We start from the raw sequence: 16,716 nt of genomic DNA on the forward strand, positions 1-16,716 counted from the left end.
TAATGTTGAGGAGAGGTAAATAGGATTTGGAATTCACAAACCGAGCTCTCATGCCATCATTATACCGTGAAGAAGAAGAGCCTCTTTTTGTGTGACGGAAAACAGTGTAAGTCTGCAGTAAAAACATTTTTTTAGATGACAAAACAAGTATCTTTGACTTTATATCCCTGCTTGGATACACGTGTAAGCAGGAGTCACTATGCCAAATGGAAATAGTACAGTAATTACATGTCTCCTCTTGAGAATAACCCATGTATCATCACAGACTAATTTGAATGAGGAATCCAAATCATGCAAGAGTAATTAAGCATTGTGTAGCCTCATGCATAATGCAGCATTTAGGTATTGACTAAATACCTGATAAACAAATAGAGTGGGTGTGGAAAAGGATATGTTTGTCATGCCACAAACAATCCGCCCAATAAACGCAGTCGGCCCAGTAATTTGCCCAGAGGAATTTCTCCCACTCGCCGCAAACTGAACCTTAACCTTTGGTTTAGGCGGAGTTTTAGAGACAAAACAAGGGGCTTTTTGGTGATGTCAGTCTGAGTGGCAGCTGCAGGTCAAGGGGGGAGGGACGAGCTGTCCCACGCTTGGCCACACAGAAGTGACTGCCCGACTGCCACATCCATTTGGAGCCTGGGAAAGTGACAGGAAACGTACGTGCCATGGCAGGCTTTGTCAAGGAGGAGGAAAAATGAAAATGAGCATCTAATGCTTCAGCTATCTTCAAGTTTCATACCTGTTTTGTTTACTTGACTTTTTTAAATGTCAGTTTACAAAAAAAAACCTCTAGTGGTATCTAGCCATACAGACAGTTTCTAAAGGGACTATTTCTTTGCCAGAAAGTAGCTCCACTGAAAACTGCTGACACAGTGACGGTGTGGATTATCCCATAAACAGGACATTGTTTCTTGACAGACACATTGTTGTTAAGGCAGCAAATGAAATTCCTTTCACCTCCATTGTATTCGGGTGCCAACAGGAATCTCAGATATCTCAAAACAGATATCCCCAAACAATCTGCATGACTGGATATAAAGACAAGTGAGAAAATATGTTTTGTAATTCGTGTGAACAAGTCAGTCTGCAAGAAGTCAAGGAGCACTGCTGTCACCACGAGCCTTTTGATTAATTTGTACATCAGCAGCAGTAGCAGCAATAGAGTCATTTTATTTACTTTCAAGTGTCTCTGTTGATGCAGTGATCACAAGTCCCAACTTTATGCACTCATACAAAATATGGCTTGGTGCTGTTACCACCTGTCAACAGAATTGCCTACATCTGATGAGCCCTTTTATTCTCCTCTGAGACACAGAAACACATCTGCTTATGAGACTACTTGTACATTCACTCGTACCAAACAAGGAATTCTTCAAGTGGCCGTGCATCAGGGTTTGTCTTTCCTCCTCCTCCTCCTCCTCCTCCTCCTCCTCCTCCACCATCATCTCTCTCCTATGACTGTCTCCAGATCCCACCCTGATTTTCTCCTCACCTCAGCACCCCCACCCCTCTTTCTCCTCCACCCTCTCTCTCTCTCTCTCCTCCCTTTTCTACCAGAGGAACAGATGGGGTTTAACTCGGGGGGGTGATGGTTGGGTATGAACAGTCCCTTACTTAACTGGGGGGAAGGGTGTCACACTTTGTGTTACATGCCAGTCTGTGTGTGAGTGTGTGAATGTGTGTGTGTCCAGGTTTCACTTAAAGCCTAAATTTGGGCCGGAAGACATTTTCTATATTTCTATATCATATGTCTTTTAGACTGTAGGAAAATATGAAAATGAATAATGTATACAAATACAGTCCTGTTTTATTATCAACTTCAATTATCAATTTTTTTAAAAATGGTCAGATTTGCAGAAATCTTCCATCTTTTCCAGAATTGATTAACTTTCAGCCCGCCTAAGCGTTAAAGCCTGTTCATATCTTCTACTCATACGCAATGAACAACCACAACAAATCACACAACCTCCATTTTAGCTTCTGTTCACCGGTTATTTCACTTAGCTCCTGCATCAAAGTTTTGATAGCTGCCTTAGACTTATAGGATAATTCTGGTTAAATACAACTCCGGATTTATTTTTGTAGTATTGTAATAACAACATTGTACTCTCCAAGTGCTGAGATCTGGGAACAAGGCGACATTGCTAAAAAGAAGGTAAGAAACAGGAGCTCTCTGATGATCAAAAAGGTTTTAAGCAAACACTCAACACCAAACTTATTTGGAAAAGAAAATTAAGGCGAACGATAAAATTAATACCCAAACTGTCCCTTGTAATTATCCCAAACAGTTAACACTCTCCCTGGTTTAACTTTAATGTACCATACATACTGTAGTTGTCATCATCAACATTTCTGGTGCGCTTTAGAGAATCTGGCTAAACAAAACATTTGTTAACGTTACAGTGACAAAGCCCTCTAGTGGCCGTAGAAAGTATGATCACATCAGAAAATGCTCATATTTGTTTTATAGGGCAGTTACAAGCAACGTATTTTGTTGGGCTACACTGCTTATAGGCCTTATAGACATTTTGACATATCATATGTGTAAATAATAAAATAAATGGTGGTTGTATTCCATTTAGCTGCTTCAGTTTCAGGGTCCTGGAATTGTGATGCTGGTTTACTCTCACACTGTCATGGCTTGTTGGCACACTTTAATAGGATGGAGCAATCATTAATGTCATTAATGTCAACACCCGTGCTTTTCTTACAGTAACAAGTCAAAATGTCTGCTGAGGAAAAGGTCTTTTTAAAACTTGTCTGATCATCTGACCGCTCGTGTCTCTTGCCACATCCGACTTCGTTGTAGCAATGCCGCCATGTTCCCAGATCTCTGCAGTTACCATATCATAACCACAAGAAAATGATGGCCACAACTACAAAAATAACAACAGCTATATGCCTTACAGTCACTTGGAAAGGGCTGATATGTTGTCCTCACTTGGTCTTACGAGGGCTTCAGCTCTCTCTGGACTTCCTGTATGCTTGCCACCCTTAACAAGGCCCCCAGCCCACTCAGAGAATAGGCCACCCTTTCACACTCATCCTGGACTCAGTGAATAACTGCCACTCTCACCGCCGAGATTCTATTCTGGGGCAGCCTTACAAAATTTTGACATGTTTGCTGCAATAGAAACATCATGTTTCCATCCTGTGACACATGACGAAATCGTGTTGCAATGTGAAGTATCCATTTCTTTATTTGTCTGTGTGTGTAGTCAAATCATGATTTAAATATCCTCTCCTCCGTTCCTTCCTGTGGTGTATGTGTGTTTTTTCTTAAACATACAGGTTTACAGGTATCCTGTGTTCATGAAAGATGCATTTCTAGACAGCTCTCCGCTCAACACAAACAGCAGGATAGTTGTTTTGCAGCACCGCAGCTGAGACCTATTTGAAAATAGACCTCAGAGTTGTTCTTCTCCAAACAGCTGCCATTATTCATGAATGTCAGCTAAGGAATGTTTTTCATATGTCAGTGTCAGAGAGATTATATTATGTTACAACCTCTGGCTGGTGTTGGTAATGTCTTTTTTTTTTATATGTACCAAACAGTGCATCAGTAAAATAAATATTACATGCTTTTCACCTTGAAGGATGTGGCGTGTATTCTAACCTATGCTCCAGGAAGTGGTGTGTCAGGCATGAGAGAATTATGTCTTTTTCGAGGGGAAGCGCTCTCCTCCTTAATGTTCATGCATTACATTTTGGAATACTCAATAGGCAGGAATCTTGCTGGGAGCTGGAGTTTGAGCTTTGGCTCCCTCCCATGTAGGTCACACCTTATTATGACAAATTTAAAAGTTCTTGCCATGACTCTCTGTTTAGAAAATGAGAAGGAGGTCCCCTGTGTGCATGTGTGTCACGGATTTAAACGGTACCATTTCACCTCCTTTCTGGAGTGTTTTGTTTGATCTAAATGAGAATTTGGAGAAAGTGGAACAGCTCGTGAAGGAGCAGTGAGAAATCGAGACTGACGTTGCCACCTCATAGCCCTGAAATTGTGCGGAGTAGTTGTGCCAGTCGCTTTGTTTGGAGATTAATGTTGCGTCAGTCACATTCTTTGTACAAGGGACACTAGCCAAACTGCATGGTGAAATCTAGCTACTCCAAAACACCCATTCTGATGCAGAGGAAAATAGGAGAGCGGCATTTGGAGAGAATCATAAATTTATCTGACATGCATGGGCTCCCGCTGTTATGAGCTATTGATATTCTGCCAGTCAAAGCTTGCCATTTGTGGCATCATCAGCCTCTGTGTTTTAACTTTGTATGTGTGTCTTTGTATGTAGGTGGAACATTACTGGGTTGTGTGGCCGTACACACACAGCTCTGAATTAGGAGGCCCCTCTTTCTTTTTTTTCCCTTTTCTGCAGGCTTTGCTCAGGGGCATGACACATTTCTGAGGGGCTTTGGATCCCCTAGCCTGATAATTCCTTCAATTATTCAATGGTTGGCTGGCAGATGAAGTGAGGCCATGAATAAAGCAAATCTGTGGGCCTACGAGCTCTGACAATACAAACACACTATTAGCACTCATTTCCTCTGCTCGTCCTTGAAGACGCACCACAGTATCCTGAAAGTGGAGCGCTGCAAGCAGGGGCTGGGGATTATACTGGTTTGCCTGGGCAGAGCTCTTACACTCACTACCTGCACATTCAAGCTCAAACAGCAATGTTGGGTGGGGGTCAGACTGCCGCACCGAATCCCAGCCAAACTCTTGTAGGAGTGAACTTATTGCGGCTTGTCACATCAGCTCTGGGGGTCTTTCTTTCACTTTCCTCGCAGATCTTTGTGAAATCAGGCGAGTCCTTTGTCCGTGCTCGCATGTTAGATCGGTAGATCGGTAGATCTAACATGCTTCAGATTATAGCTCTTTTCTGGTGGAGAGGCACCACTCCAGTGACAGAGGCGTAGCTCCTAATAAAGGGCTGATATTCACAGACACCCCGTCCTCCTCTAACTTAGTGCAGTCAAGTGTAGGACAAAAGCAAAAGAAGGGGTACTGTGCCTCCACCTTAATGAAGTTGTAGGTCTTGTTCCTCGCTGCGCTCTGTTGGAGAAACAAAGCTAATCATAGTGAGAGCAGCCCAGACTGCTACAACAGAGGGACCAGGTGCTTGTTCTTTTTTTCCCCCTTCTTCTGCTTTTCCTTTTTTTCGCCGAGCACCTGCCTTTAACCATCTGCACCTGCTGTCTGTAATAAGACAAGGGTGCAGCACTCACAGCACTCCCAGGATGTATGATGGCATAGCACGGTTGATTGTGATGATGTCTCAAAGACATACAGTGCGCACACATCTCTTATCTCCTCCTGAGTCTCCATAAATCCTCCAAGAGAGAGAGGAAAAAAAGTCTGACTCGACACTGACCCTCTTTGTTGTCCTGACAGGAAACTGAACACAGGCATACTCTGCGTCTCACATGCATGGTAATATCAAATCACCTCTGTGTGCAGACAAAACTGTCAGACAGCTTTAGATTGGTGTTTGCATGTATTTAGGAAACCCTGGCCCTTTCTGCTGCTGCCACCTCCCATTGTTGCATGATTCTAATCCCCTAAGCAACAGACTCCTGATGTATTTGGTTCACAGGAAGGTCAAGGACGAGCCAAACGCCCCACCCTCTTCCTGCAACAAAGCTTGTGCGGAGGTCAATAACTCGGAGCTGCCACAAGTCAAGCCTCCGATTTTACTTTATCTTTGTGATTTTGTGGATGACCATAGACTTCTTTCAAAAAAGGTTCATTGATCTTGTATGTACATGTACAAGAAGTGAATAGCACAACTGTTCAGGTCATGAATCAACAAAAAAAAGAATCGTCTCCCTGTCTCTGAAATGATTAACTGTGTCTTTTTTGGGGGGGAATGCAATCAGACTTCTGCTGGCTGAATTTAGATTTGGCCTTCAAATTCAAATACTTCACCTGTGAGTAAAAATCCAAATATACTAGAAATGAATAATATAGCGTCTTCTTTTGACTACACGATACAATAGAAGATGAAACTATGTGCCACCCTGCACTTCAGTCTTTCACTCTGCTGCCGTCTCTTTGATGTGCGAGGTAGAAAAAGCTGTGCACCTGTGGGGAGCATAAGAGGGTGATGGTGGTAGAGAGGGGACGGGGCGAGGGGGTGGGTGGGGGATACTGCAGGGTTGTGAGCGGCCGCCAACTTACTTGAGTGTCTATCCACCTTAGCCTGCTGCTGCCAGCATTGCTGTGCCAGACTCTGCTCTTCCAGATAAACAAATGCTAGACAAATTTCTCTTTGTTAAACCTGTGTCGACTGCTGCATAATAATGAAGGCTGGTGTTGCCAGCGCATGTGTCCAGCCAGTAATGATCCTCCTGTCTGAGAGGACAATGAGGAAAGAATGTATTCATAGAGCTGGACCCCTCTGCTGCTCTGTACATTCTTCCTTCCTGGACTGACTTGGCTTAGGCGTTAATGTGCCTTTGTAAACACAGTAGTCCAGTCACTCTGCACAATTATCCTTGAATGTATTCACAGCAGATCTGGGACGCAGCCCAGGGCATCATTCTTACCATTCTTCTTATTTTGGCCATGACTTATCATTCAACAGACTCTGATATCACAACATTGAGCCTTTCAGCATGTTTGCAGAGTAAGAATAAATCTCAACACTGCTTGACAAAATGCCAAATCTGGGTGATCTTATGGCAGAGATCAATCAGGGCTCTCTTAGTGCCTGAATCCAACAGGGCCCACTTCTCCTAAAAACAATAATATAACATTAAGCTATGCTTCTTTTAAATCTTCATCTCAGGAAAAAAGAACATATCTGCTGTTCTCTGTGGACTCTACCTAATTATGCATGGAAAATGTCTGAGGGCTGTGGGGGGAGGAGGTGAGAAAGGCTGGCTAGTGGAGGACTTTGTGTGGCTTGAGTACACTGCTGAAGGCAGCCAAAATCCACTTTGATACCTGGCAGCTGGATCTCCCCGGTCTAGATTAAAATTACTTTCAGAATATCATGCATCATTACGGGTGAAATATTGGCCAGATCACAAGGTTACTGTGATAATGAGGAGAGGACGACAAGCTAAACTGCTGCAGCGAGACGTGGATTCAAATGTGACGCATATTTCGCTTACAGAGCTGGAAAGGGGGGGGCACATCTAATTTTCTGGAGGGCGGCCCTTTCCAGAGGTCATATCCAATTAAACAAACAAGATGAATGCAGGATTGTAAAATGAATGCAAAGAGGCGACCCCCAGTGCGGTGTAAAGCCCCCCCACCCCACCCCACATGTAATATCCTCTTTGTCAAATATGTATGCGATGGGACTGTGAAGACAGCTAACACACTGCGCTGAGAAAAAGCGCGTCTTTAGAAAGAAATGTGATCTGGACTAACAGAATTTAAGTGCGACTGTACCTTTCATCATCTCAGTTTATACCCTCACACCTTTACTTAAAGCTGCACTAAACAATATTGGTCATTCATCAGGTACCCAGAAACACGACTCCAAATCAATGATAATGTTGCTCTGTGGAGCTGTTACAACTTTACAGAATGTTGACCTACTTTTATCTACAAATATAATAAAATATATATGGTTTCTACAGGAAATATGAATCTGCGAAGTAGTAACTATAGTGGAATAAAAAGTACAATATTTCCCCCTGAAAAATTGTGGAATTAAAGTATAAATAACATAAAATGGAGAAACTCAAGTAAGATGAGAGTACCACAAAGTATTACTTAAACCTAGTCCATACCGAAGTTACTTTCCACCACTGATAATATTCAATAGCATTTCATTGTGGCACAGTACAATGAGTAGCTACTGTGTGTAGAGATTACTGTCTGGTTATGTATCATGTATTATGTATCATATTAAATCTTGAACAGTTAAGATTTTGGAATATGAAATGAGGCATGATGAACTCTTAAATGAGAGTCCTGTCATCTGATCAGCAGCTGACCAGGCATATGTCTGCATGTGCTCAGTGACCGAAGTCTGTTTATTATATGTGTCGTATACAGCGGACCTGCTGCTGCTGCTGCTGCTGCTGCTGCTTCAAATGACAGACACTCTGATTTAGTTTTTATTGCTGAATCTTACTCCGGTAATGAAGTTGGGACTGTTATGTTTCTCTCATTACCTTTTCATTAAAGATATGACTAGAAAATGGGGTTGCCATGGCGATGGGTCCATGAAGTCTCCAAGCTGTATGCGGAGCTGCATTGTTTACTCTTTTGCCAAGAGTGCTGTCTTCAATAGCAAACGAAGACGTTTTTTTTCTTTTCATGTTTTTTCCTTTCTTTTATGGATCAAACAATGACCTGCAAATAGAACGTTCTTCAGTGGTCCTATTTGTTAAAGCTGAGAGGTTTCATTAGCCTGCTCGTTGCTCCCAAAATGATAGCTGATGCCACTCGGTGGGGTGAGTGGAAAAAAAAACATGTAATTCACAGGCTGTAAGTAGTAATTTACACAGAGGAGATTAAAGAAAATGGTATGGAACCATTTTGTCTAAATGACAGTTGGGCTTAATGTCTGCAAAAGCAAGTCAGTTTGCTTGAGCATTACCTGGTGAATGCAAGTAAGTCTTTTATTGGTAGTGATGACTATGAGTGTAAAGTAAAAGTACATGACATTCATAAGGGCATGCAAACCCATATATCCACCCAACCATCATTCAAGCCATGTTATCCAAAAGAAAGCTTTAGTATCAGACTCCAGTTGTTATGGTGCCCAGAAGCAAGGTAAATACAAGAGGGCAAAGACAGAGTCACAACCTTTTCTCCTCATTCATCAGCAGCATTTTCCAAACCATTAGCCCTGTCATTGCTTCCTGTACTTTTCATGTCTGCTGGCTGGCTTCACCCTCAGTACTGTGATTAGTTCAAGCAGGATGCCGCTCATCGATTTTGCTCCACTGGGTGTTAAGTTAACCCTCTGCCAGCTTTTAATTGCTTCTCTTGACTGTTTAAGCGTACATGGCTCATGTGGAAAAAATAAAAAAGCCTCGGATTTAATTCAGTTTAAATGCTCTTACGCTGGTTCGAAAACAGGCAGGAAGACACCTTTCAGAATATTCAAATGCATCGAATTCTATCTGCACTATCAAGAGACAAACTTGTTTTGCTTGTATCCAAGAATAAGGTGTTTAATTGAATGTGTTACCTGCTGGCAGCAATTACCATCATGCCGAGAGGTATGGATGGAGACAGCAAACAGATGAAAGAAGAGAATTGTTTAGTCTCTCTCTCTCTCTCTTTGTCTTTGGAGCTTATTATGTTTTTTGAGAGTAACATGGCTCCAGCATGATTGACAGAGACATGATAGCTGCGGTAAACAAAAGGTGCTGCATGTACACAGAGAGATGAGCATGGAATGGGTTTTTGAAAACAATAAATCACAACTCACAGAAAAAAGCTTGATGCCCTGAACCTCATTTGAATTGGATTACCAATGGATCACTCATGATGCAGTATGTCTTTTCCTGTCATAAAAAGCAATTTAGATATAAATTATAAGTTTACTAAAGGAATCTGTTCTGCCAGCAACCGTTTGAAGCTGCTCACCGACAGTGCTTTATTGTCTCTAATGAGCTCTGGGTTCATATTTGTATGAGGCTTTTTAATTATATATCAACATTACATCATCAAACCTATTATCGCAGCTCTGCAAAGCTAATATTTTAAGTTGCAGTATCTCAATATTTGTGCAAAGCTCAAAGTAATATGTAATAGCTTTCGAGTGTGCAAACACAATAAAAAAAAGATTACACTTGTGAACAATCCATACAATAGATATATCTCCATCACAGTTTAATGCAGATATCCATCTGTACATCTCCATGTGAGAAACACTTTGTTAACGCCAGAGGAAATCAAACGGAGAAGGAGGCAGATGCACCGTCATTTACAGGAATGAGATATATCAGCCATAATTAAAGATGATACATATGTTTTTATATTTTGTCTGAAATTAGCACTGTAGGAAATTCTACTAGTGGAAATGTCATCTTGCTGCAAACAATTATTTCACATGAGTCAGTGTTTGCTTGGAAACAACACCTTCTCTCAGAAGACAGAACATTTGTAAATGAGACTAATACATATCATCAACATGTTGACAGAAGTCCTAGAATATGGTTATGAGGGCCTCATAAAGGCAGCCAAGCAAAAACTTCAATACTTTTCTGAACGGCCCCTTGGTTTTCTACTCCCTATCATCATTTGAATGCTTTCTGAAGGTCTTTAATTTGCATCCTAATACTGTGCCCTTGTTCAGTTTAATTTACAAGGCAGATACAGAAGCGATAAGTGTGACGGAGGTTCATCCAAAGGGAAGGCAGAAAAAATAAGCGAAATAATTTTACTTTTATATGTTCCTCTTCTGAATTTAGCTGATAAAACATTCATTTTAAACAAAAAGCCATTTAGCATCAGCAAGTGTATTATTAAAGAATACACGTGGAGGCATAAAATAATCATTTCAAACGCTGCTCAAAGATGAGGAAATTTCAAATACATCTACTGTATGACTAAGCTGCCCCTTGTTTCATGATTTGTTTATCTGCTTTTCGCTTCATGTCTACATGTTTACTTAGCACTAATTTATGTACTCACAGTCAACATTAGAACATGAAGACAAACAGAGCAGCACAGCACATTTAGGGAAGTGGCAGGGCTGGCACAAATGACAATGGTGTCACAAGAAACAGATTGGATTTGGGCTCAGGACACTTTGGGCCTTTTTTTTTTCCAGGGGAGGGGTGTAAAAAGTAGGTTGCAATGCTGGGGGTGTATGTAACCAGCCCCTAGGGCTATGACAAAAAATATGGGGCACTCTCTCTCTCTCTCACACACTTGCTTTCTCTCTCTTCATCTCTCTGTCTTTTCTCTCTCCCTCATTATATCTTCAATTATCAAGTCAGGACAGAAACTCATTATTTTTGGAAGTCAATGCCCATGCTGGTGTTCTTTTCGACACAACACATGAGGGGAACAGGCAAAGTCCATTTGGCGAGATTTGAATCTTTTAATACCATTAGCTAATTGTGAGAATAATCATCTTAAAATTACACTGAGGAAAATATGATTTATATATTTTCACTTTTCAGCTCCCGGAATTAACTACACAAAATGATCCTTTTTATGATCCTGTGCAGTATGTGTCCTTAAAGAGCAGGGAGTAATTACTGGTGGGTTATTTCACTATTTGATGCAGCGTTTTAATTGACAGCAGGGTATTTCATGCAAACCATGACCAGGCTGAGCAGCACGAGACCCACCACAGGGACTGTATCTGATTTCATTATTAGCCCCAGTTTGACTGGCTTAGCCCTCATATGTACCATGAACACCTTTACCCTTGGGTGGCTTGAGTTAATTACTTCAGCCCATAATGCCTGAGATACCACCTAATAAGCATGGAGTGTTACAAATTATGATGCTCAGATTAGCTGCTGCTTACTCCCAGAGTGAAAGCCTGAATCATTTCAGTGTTTTGAAATGAATGGGCTTTAAAAAACACATCAAATATGGCACTCATTTTGGTCAAGGTACTTTTTGTGAGTTCTTGTGTTCTGGATTGATTAAAGAGCCGGTTCACCCAAATTAATTAATTCCACGTACTCCTGCTAGTATCTAGGAAAGCAGATAGTTTTTGTTTTATTTAAGATATTCGCTTCTGAGATTTCTGCCTCACACCCAAGGGCTGGGGATGGAGACACTTTTCAAAATCCTAATGTTGTCCCCCCTCAAGAGAACAGTGTTCAGTCAGAATAGTTTAGAGAGTTGATAAAAAATGTTGATACAGTCATCTGAGTCTCCTTCAGTTATTATTGTGCACTCAAAGCAATAAGATTAAGGAGTTGCAGTGAGTCTGACACGTATTTTGCCCTGAGTTTTGCCCCTCAGGTGAAAGGAATACCTGCAGACTCATTCAGGCCTAAATAATAGGTACTGACAACTTTATTTATTCTATTTACAGTTACTATTTTCCTTAAAAGACACTAGAACATAAGTGTAAAATGACAAGACAGTAAAGCGCAGTGCAAAGTATCAGGTAAAAAAACTAAAAATGCATAGCAAGAGCATTAATATCACATTTCAATACTTTGTTATATTATTATTATACTGCCTTTGTCATTAAAAGTACAATCACCAATTTTATCTCAAATATCTCAAAACCTGGGCCCATTTAATCAAAACAATCTGCAATGTCAGACACAACTCTTTGGAGGCTCACAAGAAACAGATCTTAAAAAGAGTGATCAAGATTGCCGCAGAGGCTGAGATATTCTTACTTTTAGTTCCTGGTATGAGTCAAGCTCCAAAAACACTCCATCCTACACTTCCCATAATGCAACTCAACAGAGTCTTTGACCCTCCCTGGCTGATAAACGCTCATGCCTTTAAAATTCCATGTCCCCAGTTTGTTACACAGGCTTTCCATTAAAATGTGTCTCCAAGCCCTCGCCGAGATAACCCCGATGACATCGCTCCGGTTAGTTTAAGAAAATCGAGTTCCCCTTCAAACATCAGCCAACAATCACAGGGAAATTACCACCATCACACAAGATCTGGAACTACCACACCCGCCCCCATTGTTTAGACCGCTCACGGTACTGCAGTCCAAATGGCGAGAGCAATTTCGAAAAGTGTGCTTTTAAGTGTTTTAGTTCAAGCCCTCTTGCACTTAGCAAGGTTAAGTTCACATTTTCTTACTGTCTACATGTGCAAAATTACACAGTTTATCGAGATGCAGCGGAGGCAGGTCATTTCATGGTGATTAGGTGTATCTAGGGTGGAAGGTTTGTGACTACACGTGTGGGTTGGCAGTTGGGGGAAAACTTGAGACAATGCTCCACTTCATGAGCACACACTGTACAGAAGCCCTCCCACACAGCCATTGTTAAGCCTTCTCTCTTGAGCTGGCACTTCAGCCTCCCTGAGCCCATTGACTCCCACTGGATGCTCACCACTGTGTTTCCTGGGTGAAATATATGGGTGCCTCTTTAATACTGTAACATCCGTATCCATTCCTTTCACACATGCCCCCCTCTCAGCAAACTGCAGCCAATACAATTTAATCCCATTTGGTAGGCAACTTAAACTCATCCAATTTCACAGATTAGGAGTTGTGGTCTCTCTGCAAAATGTAGCTATACTCCTCGTGTTTCTTTTGCTTTAATTTCTGATGCACTAAAACACAAGGGAAGTATATAACTAGCAACAAATGTAATTTGATACATCATTTACATGTATACTTTTTTATCCAACCTCTCTTCTCATGAATCTGTGTGCTAATTTTCACGAAGGCCACATAAGCCATTTTCATTTTGGTTATGTTTTTTATAAGCCAGGCTTACTTCATTCAAAAGACCTCGCTACAGCCAGTGTAGTTTCTATAACAACCATACATCACAATGAAGCAGGAGATTCTACATAATTAAATTGCACGTATGAACATACTGAGCTAATGGGGTGTAGGCCTTGTGTGGCATTTGCTTTTAATTACAAAGCTAAAACTTTTTTTTTAAAGGTTCTTTGATCAAGCCGAGAAACAGCATTAATGACACATTAATGAGTATGTGGAGATGATTGGCAAGATTAACTGTCTCAAGCCTTTTGTTTTCCATCTCATTGTAATTCCTGACATAAATGTGTACAGAATTGTTTGCATGATGTTAATTAATTTTCCAAAAGAAGCACTGTTTTTGAGGGACAATCCTTTTTTTCTACATAATAATTTCAACTTCTCTACCGACAACTTTTCATTCCTGCAATCAGTGATGTGTGGTGCAGTCTTAAGGGTTTGTTTGCTCAGTGGGAAATGAGAAATGCCGTAATTCTTTCAAAAGGTACAACACAAATAGATGCACTGGGTAGGAGGATGTGAGAAAAAAACAACAACAACAACAACAAAAAAAAGCCAACCTCTGACAGCGGGGATCGGTCTGTCTTATGAAAACGAACACGGATGGTTTTAATTTACTGACTGCATTAGTCGTCTCCTCTCCGACCAAGCTTGGTGTTGTCTCGTTGGCAGCAGCAAAAGTTATTAATGGTGCAATAACAGGAGGCAAGCCTGGGCAGAATATTCTATTCTCTCTCAGATTGTGTAATGATTTTCCACAAAAGAGAGGGCTGCCTGCTATTTCTCATTGCGGGGGGGGGGGGGGGGGGGACAAAAAACCGCTGCCCTTTGGGTTAATTGACTGATATCCTTCAAAATTGATATTCCATGAAAGTATGAAAAAAATGCTTTTAGATCAGAGGAGATATGAACCAACACTTGTTGGTTTGTGTGAATATGACTATCAGACTGTGACCAAGAATCTCAAGTTACAAAGAAGAAGCACAAAAGGCAGCTTTGCCATAATGCATGAGAGATGCCACATAAAGCAGGGGATATTGATAGTGCAAAAAAACTCATATACATTCATTCCCTAATCTCTGAGCATCTTTATGACCTAACATTTTTGCAGATGGACACATGGAGCCAAGGGGTCGTTCTTAAATCCAAATCGGAGAAGGAAAAGTGAGTTCAGCAGGAGATTTAGACGATGACCTCCTGCCTGGAAAGTTGTTGTTGGTGGTTCTTTCAGCTTTTATAAGGCCAGCTCTGCAGGTTATGCTTTTAATCACAATTACTGGCCAACCGTCCAAGTGTGTTCTGTGATTTATGTGTTTTAAAAAGCAGTGGGGTGGTTGTCTGAGAAGGTCAAGCTGAAGGGCAAATGAGTGGATGGCAGTATTATAAAACTCTACTTACTGCCATTTCCTCGTTTTTTTTTCTTATGGAGAATAAATTAGTCTCCACATCAGTGTAAAATAAACTTTAAACGCACCTACAATCAAAGGTTAACACTTCCAAATTCTGTGCTTTTAATACTTGTGAGTGTGAATCAATACACATTCAAGCCCCTCTCCCCTCCTTTTTTGCCACAGGCCCTCATATTGATTCCATGCATGAGCCTGCAGAGTTATCACAAAACAAATTGCACCGACTTGAATTTGACAATCCCTTCATGAGGAGCGCTTCATTGATTTCTGAATGGTGGCTCTGTTTGGCTCCTTTACAGAGGAGAGGGGAGGTTGCTCATTGGAGAGACACGCCACAGCTTATTCTAATTGCTTTATTGCCTTATTGTATTCCGGTGGCAGCTAATGCTGCAGCGTGTCAGAGAGTTAAAGTTAGTGACTGTCACTCGAATGTACACTAAGTGTTTTCTCCTTGTTTCCCCGGCCATGTCTGGGCCCTGTTGGGAATAGCACTGAGTTGCGACTTTTCCAGAGGATACGGCGTGTCAGCGAAATCTGTCCTGCAGTGAGAGGCTTGACACTGCAGTGACAGCGCAGCAATATTTCCCCTCTTGTTTCAGAACAAATTACCAGCAGCATGACATCAGAGGGCTCATTGTGCACCCAGACCCCCTCCTCACACACACCACCACCCCCCTCTACTCAGCTCCACGGGTGGAAGGACAGTCTTATTATTATATACTGTATGAATTTCATTGTTTTTTCATGGATACTTTGAACAAATTCCAACAAGGTGTGAAGGTATATTGTATATTGTTTCATTATTTCTGGATTCCACAAACACGAGTCACCTTTATCAAAGTATTTATTTACCTTATCATTGTGTACTTTCATCAATTCGTTTTTTATCTGATTTCAAAAATACCAGCGAACATGAAACCATTGTAAATGAGACAGAGGTCTCAATAGGTTTTCCTGTATGAACAATGTTTATCCCAAAGCACTTTTATTTCCGCCTTGACAGGTAGGTGTAAGCAGCAGATACAGCAACCATGGGTGAAATAAAATCAAATGGCTCGCGGAAGACATAGTGGAGAGTCTAATATTGTGTGACACTGTGTGTCTGCAAGGCCACCAGATGCGATTCACCTGCAGGGTTAAGAGTTTATCCAGAGCTCCAAGGTACACAACACATGCCTTTCTTGTTTACTTTCCTAAATCCATCACATTGGTACTGGGTGGCCACTGCAAACCACTTTTCTGCCTCTGCAAAAAGTAGCATTCATCCCAACACCTTCCTGTCTTTTCCACAAGGTTTTGAGGTGCTCTGTGAAAACAAGGGAGGGGGGAAAAAGCTGCCTGCTCGGCCTCCTTTTTCCTCTGTGTGGAATGAAGCTGCATTTTGAGGGGGAGTGCTGTCATGCATCACACACCAGGAGGAGCAGGGAAACAAACAGGGCCAGATTCATCAAACAGAGGGAGTTGCTCGGCAGGATGGAGAACGCTGGGTGTTAATCAAAGTTGAACAGCCAAACTCATTTTAATCCAAAGGGAGAAAGAAGGATTGGAGGGAAGGAATGGCGCAGACCGCATCTTCTGTTTTCATGTGCGTAAAAAGGGTGAACAGAAAATCTCAATCGGCAGACAAAATATTCTATGATGAGAAAACGTGACATAAAAGAGTAAAGACATGAGCAAATGGATAATTATAGCAAAAAAATTAGGGAAATTTCTACCAGTTTTCTTACATGAACTGCGGTTCAAGTTGCAAGAATTCATTATGCAAGCACAGCTGATTCTATGTGCCCAGTTTTGCATATTTTCGGCTTGCTTTAAATATGCTGTGCCACCCAGTCACTCTGGCTTATTTGTTTTTAAGTCCCGCAGACTTTGATGTGGCTTCTAATCTTGTCCAGTCTATTAGGATATTCAGATTGAAGCAGAGCGTAAATTAGTGGAGAAGC

Source organism: Enoplosus armatus, chromosome 20 (assembly GCF_043641665.1).
Source record: "Enoplosus armatus isolate fEnoArm2 chromosome 20, fEnoArm2.hap1, whole genome shotgun sequence".
Classification (NCBI taxonomy): domain Eukaryota; kingdom Metazoa; phylum Chordata; class Actinopteri; order Centrarchiformes; family Enoplosidae; genus Enoplosus; species Enoplosus armatus.